Source organism: Panthera leo, chromosome C1, assembly GCF_018350215.1.
Source record: "Panthera leo isolate Ple1 chromosome C1, P.leo_Ple1_pat1.1, whole genome shotgun sequence".
NCBI lineage: Eukaryota > Metazoa > Chordata > Mammalia > Carnivora > Felidae > Panthera > Panthera leo.
The window spans coordinates 173,431,977-173,447,662 of NC_056686.1; the positions used below are offsets into that span (position 1 = coordinate 173,431,977).

A 15,686-nucleotide genomic window follows, 5' to 3' on the forward strand; every position below is an offset into this window, starting at 1 on the left:
AAGAATTTCACTTTTTACTGGAGGAGAAAAGACAAATACAAACACTGTACACTGGTCTTATGAGATGGCAGACGACTGGGCTATATATAATGTATAAAACATAGTTTCTATAATAGACAATATATGTTGGTTGAATTACCTTTTTGTCTTATTTTGAAAAATTTTTTATTGATATATAATTGATATGTAAAATATATTAGTTCCAGGTGTACAACATAATGACTGAAGATATATGTTGAGAAATGATCACTGTAATGTCTAGTTAACGTCTATCCCACACATAGTTATACGTTTTTTTTCTTGTGATGAGAACTTTTATGATCTACTCAATTAGAAACTTTCAAATCTACAATACAATATTAACTATACTCACCATGCCCTACATTACCATTCCCAGGGTTTATTTATTTTATAACTGGAATTACCTAACATTTTTGAGGATATGTAGTTTCATTATTCTTTCTGTGTTCCTTTATCAGAAAAATGACATCAATACCCAACTTACACCAGAATGCTGGGTTTCTTGGTTCTCTTTTATACTCCATATCTTTCCAATTATCTATTGAATTTACTTACTTCCTGGCATCGCTAGTCCACCACTACTATAGTTCAGAATATTTCTTTCCTAAAGTATAGCAATGGCTCAGCACAGGTGGATTCTGTTCCTTTTGTGCTACTCTACCACTTGCCTTCCAGGCTTCATTTATACTGAAGTTTTTCTCAGTTTCCAAGATTTCCCATAGTTTCTTTTTAATATTTTTGTACCTACACTTTTGTTGTTGTTTCGATATACCATCTCCCTTTCATCTTCTGGTGAGGTATAACTTATTTCTGGTAATTTTTTTGAGCCTCACAATCTGGGTTAAGTATCTTTCCTACATTGTACAGAATATTGGACTACCTCCATTGTTACAGTTATCACATTTTTTTTGTCTGATTATTTATTTATATCAGTGACTGGACCGTAGACCATTAACTCTGAGAGCCGAGAATCTGTTTTGTTCAGCATTGTATTTTTATCTCACATGATGCAATTATATTCTAGGTATTCAATAATCATTTACTGGAATTGTTCGAAATAGGATAGAGGTTGACAAACTATGGGTTGTAGGCCAGTCATCTATTTTGGTAAATTCTAATTAGACAATAGCCATGTCCATTAGTTTGTATATTGTCTATGGTTTTTTTCACTACAACATCAGAGATGAGTTATTGGAGCAGACCTTCTGTGGTCTATTAAGTCTAAAATTATTATGTCATCCTTTGATGAAAAATTTGGTGACTACTGATATAGGGCTATGCAGGCTCTGGTAACTTGTGTCTTTCAAAGGATTTGTCCTTTTAATCTAAGTTCTCAAATTTATTTATATAAAGTTCTTCAACATATTCCTGAATTATCCTTTTTAATGTATGAGGATCTGAAGCAATTCTCCGTTTTTATTCTTGATAGTTATAATTTTTATCTTCTCTCCTTTGTTCTTTACTAAATATTTATCAAATGTTTTAGTCTTGTCAAATTAACCACATATTAGCTTTTATTTTCTTTACTTTTTCTACTGTCACTCTTATCTTAATTATTCATCACTTCTGCTTGCTTAGGGTATAGTTTGCTCTTTTACTTATAGTTTTTAAAGAATGTTTATCTTGGTTGGAGTTCTCTAGGCTTCTTTATCTGTGGTTTGTTGTTTTCATTAAATTTTGAAAATTCTCAGATTCTATTTTTCCCATTTTTTTTTCTTCTGTTCTGTTCTCTTTTCATCATAAGATGTTGTCACACAGTTCTTGGATGCTCTGTTCTATTATCTTTTCCTTGCTTTTTTTCCTATTTGTGTTCTTTGTGCTCTATTATATACTATTAACATTTGAATAGTAAATTTTGAATAAAGCATATTGCTGTCCATAATATGGGTGGGTTCCTTACAATCAATTGAAAGTTTTAAGAGAAAAAAAGAATAAAATCCTTCAGTGAAGAAGGACTGCTGCTTCTAGACTGCCTTGAAACTTGAGCTGCAAGATCAACTCTTTCCTGCATTTCCAACCTGCTAGCCTGCTGTGCAGATTTAGAACTTGCTGGTTCCTACAATTACATGAGAGAATTCCTTGAAATCTCTCTGTCTCTGAGGTATGTGGGGTGTGTGGCAGTTGGGGAGAGGAGGCGTGTGTGCATGCATGTACATGTACATATATCTCTTTTTTCCTCCAGTGAAAACAGGCCTTTTTATCTAGAGAACAATAATGCAAGACCTCACACCCACCATCCAGTCACCAAGGCAATGTTACATGTTTTAGTTGTTTGCTATGGTTGCATCTCATTTCTAGTACCAATTTCTTTTATTTATCTATTGGTATGTTAACAAACCATCTTAAAATTTAGGAGGTGAGAACAATACCTTTTTTTTTTTTTTTTTTTTTGCTTATGATTCTGTGTGTCAAAGAATTTGATATAATTATTTGTCATACAATTTGACAGGCATGATATCTGCTCCATGTTGTCTGGAACCTCAGCTAGGATGGCTCAAATGGCTGGCAGATTGTAGAGATGGCTTGATTGGGCCCATATGTCTCTGGCCTCCATTCTGAATGTTGGCTGAGTTTCTTGGTTCTCATCTACATGATCTCTAAATATCTCTAACTTCTTCACAGCATAGCGGTTTTAGGATCCCAGGAAGGTTTTAATATACAAGCACTTATCAAAACTCAGTTTTCATCGTATTTACAGTATTGACCTGCTAGGGCTTCACAGACTGGGCAGCATAAACAACAGAGATGTAATTTTCACATTTCTCTGGAGGCTGGAAATTCAAAAGGCTCCTGCAGGGTTGGTTTCTCATGAGGACTTTCTCCTTGGCTTACATAGCCATCTTCTTACTATGCCTTTACGTGGCATTTTCTTTGTGTACATGTATCCCTGGTGTCTCTTCCTCTTATAAGGATACAGGTTCCACTGGATTCAGACCATACCCTTATGACCTCATTTAATTTCAATTATCTCTTCAGAGGCTCTATCTCCATTACAATTGCACTAGGATTTGGGGCTTCAACCTGTGAATTTTGGAAGGACCCAATCTAATCACTAACATTTGCTTATGTCCCATTGGGCAAAACAAAATACATGGCCAAACCCAGAGTCAGCTTGGGGAAATACTACATTGGAGCAGGAACTGGAGGGATAATTAGATAGAGGTCCATCAATAGTCTACAAGTTGGGGAAAGATGTATTTATAACTCAGAGAAACAGATACTCTCTGATGATCATTTTTGAAATTTATTTTTTACATAATTGCTCTTATGGTCTTTTTTTTTTTCTATAACAGAAGTCAGTATGGTACAAGTTATTTTTTAACTATGTTTCAAGGTACCTAGTAGTCTTTTTTTTTTAATTTAAAAAAAGATATTTTTGAGAGAGAGAGAGTACAAGCGAGGGAGGAGCAGAGAGAGAAGGAGACACAGAATCTGAAGCAGGCTCTAGGCTCTGAGCTGTCAGCACAGAACCCGATGCAGGGCTCGAACCCACGGGCTGTAAGATGATGACCTGATCTGAAGTTGGATGCTTAACTGACTGAGCCACCCAGGTGCCCCTCGAGGTACATATTAATTTTGTACTCAGAAGTCAAAATTGGTTTGTCAGGCAATTTATAGAGAGGGGAGAATTGAGGTAGTTAATAGATTATTTAAGGCCAAATTAAAGCTCTGTTTTTGCCATTACTGTATTATACAGATGCAATAAGTGAGGCTTTATATTTCAGTAGCAGAAATTATCCTCAATTATTTTATCTAATTTTATTTGGGGGAAATTTCAGCACTTCTTGTTAATGTCCTAGCCAGTAATTACCAGGAATACATCTGCAGTTGAGCAACTTCAGTTTATTACTCATCACAGTGAGAGAATATACACCATGAGGGACTATGGGGTACACTGGTAAGAAGATGCTGAAATGGACTTATTGGAGGTTTTGGGCTTTGGGTGATTTGGTGAAGAGTGCTATAGATTGGGAGTTTGGTATAGATTGGCTATTATCAGAAAGAGGGGACACTTCTATGATTGAGCTCGAAATAAATCTTATCTTTAGGGAGGATAGAGTAGAGCAAGGGTAAAGGAGGGATTGCTGAAGCACTCATTTTGGCTGGGAGTAGGGAATGTGTAGAATTTTCTGGTTGGACAGTGTTCGTGTTTTGTCTGTGTTCTGCCATGTTTATGGAGTGGTCTTGTTTTTGCCTTGATCCATCATGATTACAGAGTGCCCTTGTCTGATACTGATGCTCTGTGAGATTATGTTTAACAGAACACCAAGGCCTTGCTGTCAGTACTATGCCAGCTTCTGGATGTCAGGTGCTGCCTTTTCTTTTTAGTTCCTGTCCCTTCATTTTACCTTGGTTGGGAACATAATACTTATTATAAACTTCTGTTTCAGTATGTGCAAAGTGAATATGTTTCACATGACAAATAATAAGGTTTATGGAGATTATCTGCATTAGTTCCAAGTTTTATTCTTTTAATTTCCTGGCCTACACACACAGTGAGATTCATGGAATACACAGAGGAAATCCCTGTGTCCTTCTCTCTCTCCTTATTCTGCAAGCACCCACACTTATGTCCCCAGGTTTTCAGAGTACAGACTCTGCCTCTGAAGCACCACCCACAGCCTATCCTTTTGAGCTGAGTGCTTTGGGCCTTTCCTCCTTAATTACCCATCAGGATATACTTGCCCTGTCTCATTTCCTCAGTTCCCACAGCTGCATTAAAAATTTGGCTAACAAATCCTTGATAATGCTTTATTACTTTTTTAGTGCTTTATGGCAAATCCTTTTTTACTGTGGCTTCCTGGAAATAACTCCTGACTTCAAAATATTAAGGTTCTCTGGACTAGAAGTGCAAAAGTTATCTGGGGCCAGAAGAGCACTTTTCTCCCCCTCAAATTTCCCAAACAAAGTTGGTGGTTTTCTACCCTGTTGGTCCTGGTTACAGACTATCTCTTTTATAAAGTCAGAGTGGGAAATTTTGCTCATTAATGTTCTGCCAGACTTTGGGAAGTATAAACCCTAGCTGTCTCATTCTGGGAGGGGTGGAAAGGACACTCTGTACTTTGGAATGGCACTTTCTGATAAAGTATAGAAGAAAGAATGTGTCATTATTTCATTGCTGATTTTATAACCATGGGCTAGCTCTCTCTAAATCATACCTTTGATGCATTTGAGATATGACATTATTCTATTTTAGTGTGAAGTCCAAGCAGTTACTTAACTCAACAGATGGTTATTATCATTCTCTTTAACAAAAATATGATTTCTCTTATCAAAAAGTAAGTGTTCTATGGAGAGGATTCAAAGTATCAAACCACAATATTTGTAGGGTGATTAATTATTTTTATCAGTATGCCTTAGCATCAAAGAGAATTTTGCACTTATCCTGAGAGTACAACATGGCCTCCAAAATTGTTAGATTAATTTTCAGGGATGAAAAATTTAAATAGTTTTATTACTGAGTAATGTATTTAGCATGTGTGCTAGAATGATTTCCAGTGGTTATTGGAAGTTCTCTCTTTTTAACACTGATTGTAGGAAAAGGCTTTCAACTGCTGTTGCAATAAAACAGATGAGGTAGCCCCCATCACTTGGAATGTTGGCTCTACTTGAAGGGTGGTGAATGGGTAGGTAACTATCAGAGGATATATTAAAACATTTCATGTAATTCCTGACATGCCTGCAAAAGAAAGATGCCTTTCATGACTTTTCATAGAGAAAATTCCAGTATATGAAAACAGAGCCTACAGCAGAGACAATTCCTGAAATTTATTAAGTTTCAAATACTTATTTTATTAACTAATACATTAAATCTGGGCAATGCAGTAAATCTGGGCAATTTACTTTAGTGTGAGGAAATACAAACTTTATAATCCATTGAAAGCAAGATAAAGCTCAGAACGAAACTTCTAGAAAAATGTAAGATGTCATGTAAAAATATGCCCCAAATACATCGACATCCCTGCGGTTTTTACTGACTTCAGCAATATCAATGTTACCAAGAAAAATATGTTGATAAGTTAAGAAGTTCTACCATGTCTACTGTTTGACTTTTATAAATAAATAAACATAATTCAAGAGAACGGTAATTTTTATGAATTGAATTTTGCCCTCTCGTATTTTGTATGTTGAAGTCCTAACCTCTAGTACCTAAGAATGTGACCTTATTTGGAAATAAGGTCATTGCAAACATGATTAGCTAAGATTAGGTCATACTGGAGTAGGGTGGGCCCATCATCCAGTATGACTGGTGCCCTTAGTGAAAGGGGAAGTTTGGACCCCCTACCCCACACATACAGGGGAATGCCATGTTAAACAACTATTCACCTTCTTCCATTCCCCCTACTGCATGGAAACTTTGACTTTCTGAATTATGAATTTGTCGGTTCTAGATAGTCATAAATGAGGAATCATAAAATATTTTATATATATTCTTCTGAGTCTGGCTTATTTCATTAAGCATAATGTTCATGTGATTCATTCATGTTATAGTATATATAAAAATGTATTTCCTTTTTATAGCCAAATATTCCATTGTACTGCATTTTGTTTATTCATTCATCTGATTATAGACATTTGGATTGTTCTTATCTTTTGGCTCTTGTGAATAATGCATGAACATTGGCATACAAATATCTTTTATAATCCCTGTTGTCAGTTCTTTTGGGTATATACCTAAGAATGGAATTGATGACTCATCTGGAAGTTCTATGTGTAACCTTTTGAGAAACCAGCAAACAGTTTTCCACAGCAGCTGCACCATTTTACATTCCTACCAGAAATGCTTGAGGGTTCCAATTTCTCCACATCCTTGCTAACATGTTATTTTCCATTCTTTTTTATTCATCCTAGTAGGTGTGAAGTGGTATTTCATTGTGATTTTGATTTGCATTTGCCTACTGAGTAATGATGTTGAGTATCTTTTCACGTGTTTATTGGCCATTTGTACATTTTCTTTGGAGAAGTGTCTATTTCAGTCCTTTGCCCACTTTTTAAATTGGGCTGTTTGTTTTTTTTGTTGTTGTTACTGAATTTTGGGAGTTCTTTATATGTTCTGGATCTTAATCACTTCTGGACATATAATTTCCAAATATTTTTCCTGTATGTTGTTTTTTTCCACTTTTTTGATAATATCACTTGATACACAAAAGTTCTTAATTTTGATGAAGTCTTTCTATTTTTTTCTTTTGTTATCTGTGCTTTTGGGTGTTGTATCCATGAAGTCATTGCCAAATCTAGTGTCATGGAGATTTTCCACAAAGTTTTCTGTAAGATTTTTATTTTATTTTTTATGGTGTATATATGCATAATATATATTATTCAGTCTTTATTTAGTTTTTTAAGAGTACATAATTTATTTATTTAAATTCAAGTTATTTAACATAAGTATAGTATTGGTTTCAAGAGTAGAGCTCAGTGATTCACTACTTACATATAAACCCAGTGACAGAGAAAAAAATCTTGTAAGATATTTATAATTTTAGCTCTTAAGTTTAGGTTTTTGGTATGTTTTGAGTTAATTTTTGCACATAGTGTAAGATAAAGGTCCAGCTTCCTTCTTTTGCATGTGGATATCCGGTGTTCCCAGCATCATTTATTGAAAAGACTGTCTTTTCCCCATTAAATGCTCTCTGAACCCTTGTCAAATTCAATTGACATATATATAAATAATGATTATATATATATATACATATGATGAGTTTATTTCTGGTCTCTCTATCCTATTACATCTGTCTGTATGTCTTCCTTATGCAAGTGCAATACTACTTTAATTAATTGGAGTGAGTTGTGAAGTCTAGGAAGTGCAATCCTCCAACTTTGTTCTTCTTATTCAAGATTGTTTTGGCTACTCAGGGCCCCTTGAAATTCCATAAGAATTTGAGGGTTGGTCTTTTCCAGTTCTGTGTAAAAGACTGTTGGAATTTTGACAGAGACTGTAGTGAATCTGAGAAGTCCTCTTTTGCCACCTGTCAGTTTTGCCTTCTCACCAAGGGTAATTACTATTCTGACTTCTAATGTGAGATTTTGGTTCTGCTTGTGTTAGCCATAATCTTGTCAAAAAATAGTCTTCATTTTCTTAAAAATAAAATATTATAAAGTACTATAAACACATTTTCTTTGTAGATTATTTTGGCAATAGTTTAGCCACAGGATTTCCAGATTTTTATTCACCTATTAGAGCTCAAGAATTTAATAATTCAAACCTATTTTATATTTACTTTAAAATGATCTCAAACCTACAGAAAAGTTACATGAATAAGTATAAATGATTTTTTTCCTGACCTGAGAGTAATATGCTAACATGATGATCTATTACCCAAGAATATTTGGTGTGTAATTCCTACAAAAAAAAAAAAAAGATACATTTTCCTACATAACCACAATCCAACCATCAAAATCAGGAAACAAAGGTACACTAATACGTTATTACTGTGAAATACTCAGACTCAACTAAACTTTCACCAGACGTCCTAATATTATCCCATATACTGAAACCATCCAGTCAAGGACTGCGTGTGTCAATAGTGGTTGTGTCTCTTTAGCCACCTTAAATCTGGAACAGTTTCTTAGTGTTTCCTTGACTTCATGAGCATGCAACTTTTTACGAGCCATTTATTTTGTAGAATGTTCCACACTTTGATTTAACTAATAGTTCTTCCTTTTAGATTCAGGGAATGCATTTTTGTCAGGAATATCACAAATGTGAGAGTTTATACTTCTTTCACTCAGGTGGTACACAGTTTTGATTTGTTTTCTTACTGCTTTTATTACTTGATTAAATTGGTGTTTGTCAGATTTCTCCTCTAAGTTTTTTCTTTTTTCCCTTTGTAATTTATAATTGTTTTATAGGGGAGGTATTTTGAGAGCATGTAAATACCCCATTCCTGATGAAGCTTCCACAAACCTGTTTTAGCATCCATTGATGTTTCTCAGCTGAATTAATTCTGATGCTTGCCACATGATAATTTTTAATTCCATCATTCCTTCCACATTTATTGGTTGGCATTGTTCTGTAAGACAAAAGCTTTCTCTTTTCACCTTAACTAAATTAACTAAAGTTGGGAGTCGTGGGTTTATATTTTATTTAACGAATTATGATCCATTAATGTTATTGCTTATTTTGATCCTCAAATTTTCTCAGATCTGACCAGTTAGAGTGCCTTCACAGTGGTTTCTACATCCTCCTGACATGACCCTATTTTCTTGGAGCACGTGCTACTTTCACCTAAAGTAAAGGCTCATTTGTGCTTTCTCCGTCCCAACCCTGGAATTCACCATTTCTTTAAAGAGCCCTGTTTTTCTGGTTGTTGATTGTTTGTTGGGTGTTTGTTTGTTTTGACAGAAATCATATTTGAAAATCAAGATTAGATGTCAAGAGGGCGTTTTACTCTTCAGATATTACTGCTCCTTAGCCATGCACATATAAATATGTATACAAATATGTATATTCAAATATATGTTATGTACAAGAATATTACACACCCACACAATTTAGTGAACTGTCTCCTTATCTATCTCTTAACATCTACCCAACACTGTGAGTTCACATCAATACTAACTCAACATTGCAGGATTCATGCTAGATTTTTTTTGTTTTTCCTTTTCATATTTGGAACTCTTTTCTGACATTGAGAAACCTGTCTTCTGCTATCCTCACTATAGTAACTTCTTAGGCCAGTGACCCCTGAATGTAACCACCTTCTCATCCTTGTTACTGCTACCCATCCACTAACACCTTTTTCACTTAAATCACGCTCTAATACCACTTCTACACACACCTTCATACAAGCAACCTCTTCACACTCCTCAGGCTCTGACATGTTCCTATGGGCCGGAAGTGCTCTATAGTTATAGCCCTAAATGCCATGGACCTTTCAGTGATAATATAGGATAATTATATAATATTTGGCAATCTTTTCATATTGTTGATGAGAAACTTTTGACAGAGTCACAGTGTAATTCCATCGCAACAATTGGCCCTTTGACTGTATTAGAGTGTCAAAATTGCTTTCCTATTCAAAAGTGAATTCTACATTCAGGAAAGTCTAGCTCTTAAGGTAAATGACAGTTGTTTTTACAGATTATTTTTATTTTAGGTTTTAAAAGAATTAACTGCATTGTGATCTTGCTTGAGGCTACCTAGGAAGTCCACAATGAATTATAAAGTAAATTTCTCTAGGTCAAACCAGAGCCAAACTTCAACCTTTGTACCTATCTCACTGTTAGTTACCTTAAGCAAATAAAAAGGAATATTATGAGTAAAATTATTTAGTCCAATAAACTTATTTACTCATAAAATCTACATTAATAAAGTTTGTAAAGTTTACATTTTAAATAAATTTCAGTATTTTCGATAGATCAAATGATGGAACACTTTTATGTTGATACATAATGTTTATACAATTTTATTTATTTTTTTAAATGTTTAATTTTTGAGAGCGAGAGAGAGAGAATGAGTGGGGGAAGGGAGGGAGACACAGAATCCAAAGCAGGCTTCAGGCTCTGAGCTGTCAGCACAGAGCCTGACGCGGGGCTCGAAGTCACAGGCCGCGAGATCATGACTTGAGCCAGAGTTAGATGCTTAACTGACTGAGCCACCCAGGTGCCCCAATGCAATTTTAAATGCATACTCTGAATAATGAGTGTGTCAAATTTACTACTACTCCACTTTTGAAATTATCTGAGTCTGAGGCACAAGGTTAACAGTAATTTAGTCTCAGAAACATCTTATTTTGATTAAAGGTTTCACTTAGAAAAATACCTCATGTTCATTTAAGTCATTTGGTGAAAACCTAGGTCTTCAAATTGGAAAATTCAGTTTTTGTTAAAATGGTGGCATTATAAAATAATTGAACTATATGTTTCATCATGTATTTTGAGCTCTATCTTTCCATCAAATTAGACTCGCAGAAAGCAAGTTTTAGATAGGTATATTCAGAAATATCTTCATTGAAGCATATCTTATTGACAGTGCCAGATTTTAACACGGTTTGGTAAAATTGAGTTTCTTAAGAATGCTTTAATTTGCATAAAATTTCCTTAAAATTTCTTTAAAACAAATGATCAGTTATTCTTATAAAAGAGCTCATGAAAGTACTCTTTTTGTAAATGTAATGCTGGTGTAAATTTTCTTTTAGTTAAGCAGAAACCAACTCATCTTTTTTAAGTTGATAAGGATTCACTTTCCCCTTGTGTTTCCCTGTTTGCAGGGACTTCTGGAAAGTTCAGGCTAAGTTTCTTGCTAAATCACATCAATGAAATCAACCTCAATGGTAAATGTATTTGCAACTCCTTCTTCCCACAGTTTTTGGCTTTTGTAAAAGACCTATATATATTTAATATAGTCTTTTAGTTTTTTAGAAATTGGATATTTGAAATTATGTATTTGTGGATCAATAATTTACATATGACTGATTTTTAAGTGTGAAACATACATAGTTTTCTCAGACTTAGATAGGCTTTTAGAACACTTTTTAAATATATAATTGAAGGCATTATAGTCATTTTGATTACGTAGAATGTTCAGCATCTGTAACAAATGCTCAAGTAACAATAGCTTAAACAACTTAGAATTTATTTCTCACTCATGTAATAGTTTAGGCATAAGAATCCAGATATGGTACCATGATTATATTACGGCCCAGACGCTGTTTGTATCACTGTTCTCCCTATCCCTTGTTATTGACAGAGGTGTGCAGGCAAACTGGTTCTCTGGGGGGGAAAACATCCTTGATTTGTGTATTTGCTGGTTCTTGTAGTGCAAATGTCCGTATTAGCCGATTTTAAACTATCAACGGCCTCACCACTGGCTTGCAAAATTCCCGAAAATATAACAATCAGCTCTAACAAGTTTTGGCTCCAGCCCAGCTCTAGCTGTTGCCTTCATCCTTGTGGTCATGATGGCTCACTAGCAGTACCATATTCCAGTCAGAGGAAAAGGGCCCTTCTCTTAGGAATGTGATTTGATGTTGCCCACATCATTTCCTTTTCCATCCCACTAGCTGGAAGTTAATCACATGGATACACCTAACAGACAGGATAGGGAATATCTTTATTCTGTGTAGGTGATTATGTGTTGGTTCTTATGAAAGAAGGGAAGAAAGACATTTGATGAATAATAGTAGATTTTGCCACAGACATGCGTTAAAAATTAGTGACATATACTGATGATTAAGTTAATATATGGCAGCTGTTAATTTGAAGATTTTTCCACTTCAACTAACAATGGAATGAGTAATAACCAAAGCATCTCATTAATATTAGTCAAAGAACAATGCAATGCTACATTAAAACAGTGACAAGAATCATTAAGATGTTTTCAGAAGTTAAATGTGATTTTTGTACTAATCCATTATTCATTACACATTTTTCACAAAGTGCCCTCATGGAGTTTTTAAAAAGTTAGTCAAAATCACATATTAGTAGAATGGATTAAGAAAAAAGTTGAACTCGGAGAAATCTTTCCTACTCCCCAGCTGTCTGTTGCTGAAAGTAAAACAACAATGGCATTTGAGAATTTTATATTCCTAAGAGTTCAGATTAACGAATGAGTAATCTGAGAGGTTGTCTATAAATCATGGTTGAACAACTGGGCTGGGTTTGTTTATAAAGAAAAATAAATAAAGGTGTCCATGACAACCAGTGCATTCCACATAAGATTCTAGAGTTCATACTAAAAGAGCATCTTTAAATTATGCTGTTCAAACCCACAAATCAAAATGCCTCCTTTGCTAATCAGCAATACTCTCTACAGTATGGTACATCATCCACTTCCTGTATAACACCACCAAAATTGTCTTTGTATTTTTTTCAGATGGTTAACTATAAAGTGAAGGGGTGGTTGCATTGATCTTCTTCCCTTAGAAAATTGCCACATGATTCCCAGTCACATCAGGTATTAGTTAATTTATACCTTTCAATTTTCCCCCAGCTTTAGTGAAGTATTATTGACAAAAGTATATATTCTTAAGATGTACAATGTGATGGGTCGATATATACATATATATTGTGAAATTATTACCACAATCAAGTTAATTAAAATATCCATTACCTCCCATAGTTATTATTATTTTATTTTGGTGTGGTGAGAACACTTAAGATCTACTCTCTTAGCAAATGTCAGTACAATACAGTACTATTAACTGTGGTCGCCCGCCATGTTGTATATTAGATTTTCCAGAACTTATTCATCTTGTATTTCTCTTTTAATTCTTTATTATTTTTAGAAAATCCCAGAAAAGGAGACTTTTTAACATATTTTTCTTTCTTGTTGTTGTATAAAGCCAAAAACAGAAGTCTTTTTAATATAAAGGATTTATTCTAGAATAATTTTTATAGAGAGAAATCTGTTTTCTGTGTGTGAATTTTCTGTTTGCTTTGTTGTTTTACACCCTAAATCTATTATTTTTCCATCTTGAGCCATCAAAGTCTTGGGTACCATTTTTCCCTCTAAAAATCATTATCAGTTAGGGGCACCTGGGTGGCTCAGTCAGTTAAGCACCGGACTTTGGCTCAGGTCATGATCTCACAGTTTGTGGGTTTGAGCCCCATGTTGGACTCTGTGCTGACAGCTCAGAGCCTGCAGCCTGCTTCAGATTCTGTGTCTCCCTCTCTCTCTGCCCCTTCTTGGCTCATACTCAGTCTCTCTCTCATTCTCTCACTCAAAAATGAACACTAAAAAAAATTAAAAATCATTATTTATCTTGCTTCAGGGCCCTATTCTTTGCTTAGGTCCTAAGTATGTTCATATTTGTTCATTCATTTCAGCATACATTTATTAAATATGTAAGTATACAAAGTCTCGTAGAGAAACAACCTTTACATTCTGGAAGACACTATGGAGTCCAAAAATGTGTAGAAAGCTACAATGTCCTGTTCTCAAGGAATTTATAATCCAGGAGATGAATACATACATACTTAGAAAAGAAGAGCACATATGCAGATATAGAAACTAGAGAGTATAGGAGCATAAAGAAGGGAGGGGTCATTTGGAGAACATTCTTAGTATATTTATTATGGGCACCATGAAGAGAGAATTGCAGTGGAAGTTGCTTAACCCTCAACATCTATATCACTCATTTTACTAATGTGTTTCCTGTAACAAAGAGACTGGAAAGGTAAAAACTACATTTCTCATAAGCCAACTAGTATCTCATTCAATTTTTAAAAATTTATTGATTTATTTTGAGAGAGAGTGTGAAAGCGATAGTGGGGGAGGGGCAGGGAGAGGGAGAGAGAGAGAGAATCCCAACAGGCTCCTGCTCTGTCAATGCATAGCCCAGTGAAGGACTAGAACTCACGGAACTGTGAGATCATGACCTGAGCAGAAATCAAGAGTCAGATGCTTAACTGACTGAGCTACCCAAACACCCCAGAACTTATACAATTTAACTTTGACCAATGTTATGCTTGCATGCAAGATTTGGAAGACAACACTGAAATGGAGGGCCTGATTATGCTGTTTCTGCTGCCAAGCTCAGTCATGAAACAATTTTCCTTCCTCCTTGGGAGGGTTGGCCTAGATCCCAGGATCTTGCCACCCGCCTCAGTGGTGGGTATGTTTGAGAGATAGAGTACGAGGAATCAAATTTGTTATTTTAGCTGTCTCAGTGTGGTGCCAAAGCCTGCTGAGATGGTGCTGGCATCTTGATAGTTGCTATCTCCTGATTTTGGTAGCTCATTGTGCCACTGTGTATCTGGAACCAGTGGCTTCCACATCAAAAAGATGATTTATGGTCTTTTTTAATGGTGCTGGTTTGAGTATCAACCTGGAGCCCATTCCTTCAGCTGTCCTAAGAATGCTATAAGCCATTTAGTACACTGTAATAAATCCCTTTGGTTTTAAACTAGTTAGACAAACTTGTCTCTGCAACTGACCTACATGGTAATACTATAAACTCTTATGTCTCTGTTTTTATGGGAAAATATGATTGAGTAGAACATTCCAGACAGAATGAGTAGCTCAAGCAGAGGCAAAAAGTGTAATATTTGTGAAGGATTCCTCTTAGAACCAAGCAGCTGTAGCTAAAATGTTAGGGGCACTGTGGAGTTTTGGCTAGAAGTGCAATTTGGAGAAGACATGGTCACTAGACTGAGGAGACTTTTATTGGCTAGACAATGGGGAGTCAGTTAATTTGGGAATGTTAATCTGGAAATGGGATATGGAACAGATTTGACGAAATGGGGACTGAAAAGGGCCTGATCCAGTATAAGGGTAAGGCAAATAGTGAGGATAAAAAGGATAGAATAATTATGAGAAAAATCTGATGAGACAATGCTGAGTGAGTTCTTATTTGCATTTTAATTGTGATGTTCCAGATAAATGTACTCTGAGCCTCCAACTTTGTTGTCTGAATCATTGATGAGAACCTAGTATGGATTTCAGTGCAGGCTTAGGAAATGCTAGATGCACAAGGTGGGAGAGAGACTGGAGTGAGGTAAAAGGCTATCAAGTGAAATGAGCTAGTGAATGTAAAAAATGGTTTCCATAAGCAGGAACTCTAATTGGATTACATTGTTGGTTTCAGATATAATTTATAGAAAATTAACCAACTTTCTATAAATAACCACTTATCCCAAGCAGGCTCTGCACTACCGGCATGGAGCCTGATGTGGGGCTGGAACTCACCAACCATGAGATCATGACCTGAGCCGAAATCAAGAAC

The 15,686-nt window shown here is 35.2% G+C and overlaps 1 long non-coding RNA gene across 5 annotated transcripts in view; it reads left to right on the forward strand.

Moving 5' to 3' along the window:
- LOC122226371 overlaps positions 1–15,686 on the forward strand; it is a 220,068-nt gene that overhangs the window by 68,772 nt on the left and 135,610 nt on the right. For 4 of the 5 annotated variants that reach the window (XR_006205602.1, XR_006205598.1, XR_006205600.1 and 1 more), the window contains exons 1-3: positions 7,946–8,014; positions 11,232–11,294; positions 12,836–12,916. This is a non-coding gene — a long non-coding RNA (uncharacterized LOC122226371). Of the gene's footprint in view, positions 1–7,945; positions 8,015–11,231; positions 11,295–12,835; positions 12,917–15,686 lie in introns of those variants that run through there. The other variant, XR_006205599.1, reaches the window with a different exon arrangement.